The sequence below is a fragment of the Neomonachus schauinslandi genome, chromosome X (assembly GCF_002201575.2).
Source record: "Neomonachus schauinslandi chromosome X, ASM220157v2, whole genome shotgun sequence".
Lineage (NCBI taxonomy): Eukaryota > Metazoa > Chordata > Mammalia > Carnivora > Phocidae > Neomonachus > Neomonachus schauinslandi.
Window position 1 is genome coordinate 43,084,381 of NC_058419.1, and position 1,577 is coordinate 43,085,957.

Sequence of the window (1,577 nt, forward strand, 5' to 3'; positions counted from 1 at the left end):
CATTCCCAGATCACACAAAGTAAGAAAGAGGGCCCAAAGAACATGATGGCCCTCAGATAAATGAGGAGAAAAAGCTGAGAGCAGGTGACTGAACAAAGCTGTTTTCCTGGTCTTTCTGAAAATGTCCAGGTGTGATCAGTTATCCAGAATAAAAGCCACTAGTGGAGGAACGATGGTATGTCAAACCATAGGAAGAGACCAGCTGAAAAGAGCATTAAAATGTAGAAAACTGGCAGATGTGAAGCCTTAGGGACCTCCTTTAGAACTGTCCAAGCCTAGAATACAGAGTATAGATCAAGCTTACAAAAGGTTGCTTTACTTTACTTGTGGCTCATTAACTCACTGTGATCTGAAAGGGGAACTCTCTTTCTTTCTCTAGATTCTGGAACTAAGTTGGATGCATGGTATAAGCTTAGTAAACCCTTGCTGACATCATCACTTAGAAGAGTTTCAGATTCTGGGTAGCAACCAACATGCTTCTGTGTAGAGCAACTTATAACAAATTATAACAATCTCCCTATGAATTGACCTCTGAAAAAATATGGGGATATAGTAGGTGAAATGTCACTGGATGCAATTAAGGAGTTTTATATTGCAATATTTGGCACAGTCCCTAAGAAGACAAGGAGATTGGACTTAGACCAAGGATAATAGCTTAAGCAAGAGTAAGAATGAGAATTCGCCAGTATCATTAATGAAGGGCCATGATGAATCTAAATCTTACGTACAAAGGACAATTTAAATATTTTACTATGGTCATAAAAATACTGTTCTAGGGGCACCTGGGTGGCTCAGTCAGTTAAACATCTGCCTTCGGCTCAGGTCATGATCCCGGAGTCCTGGGATCGAGCCCTGCACTGGGCTCCCTGCTCAGTGGGGAGTCTGCTTCTCCCTCTGCCCCTCACCCCACTTGTGCTCTCTCTCTCACACATGCTCTCTCTCTCTTTCTCTCTCTCAAATAAAATCTTTAAAAAATACTGTTCTGGGCGCCTGGGTGGCTCAGTTGGTTAAGCGACTGCCTTTGGCTCAGGTCATGATCCTGGAGTCCCGGGATCGAGTCCCGCATCGGGCTCCCTGCTCGGCAGGGAGTCTGCTTCTCCCTCTGACCCTCCTCCCTCTCATGCTCTCTGTATCTCATTCTCTCTGTCTCAAATAAATAAATAAAATCTTTAAAAAAAAAAAACTGTTCTAACTGGTGTTTTAAAATTTGTCACGTGTCTCTACTTTGCTATATAATTTTATGTATTGAAAACTACATAGGCAATTCTAATCACAAAATCATTCCATTCTAGGTGGTATCTTTTTCTCTTTATATTTTGTTCTTGGTTGTATCTGAAGCTTTGAGGAGCTATACAAAGCCATGGGGCATTGGTTTGAGCATCTGCACTTGGCCAATATGACTAGAAGTGGCCAATCACTAATTGAATATCAATTACCAAATATCAATTATACTTTTTCTCTACCAAGTGCTATTCTAGGCCGTGGAGATGCAGTGGTGAACGACACAGACAAGGTGCCTACCTTCAATGGGCTTATGTTCTAGTGAAGGAAGACAGGTAATAAACAAGGAAACATAA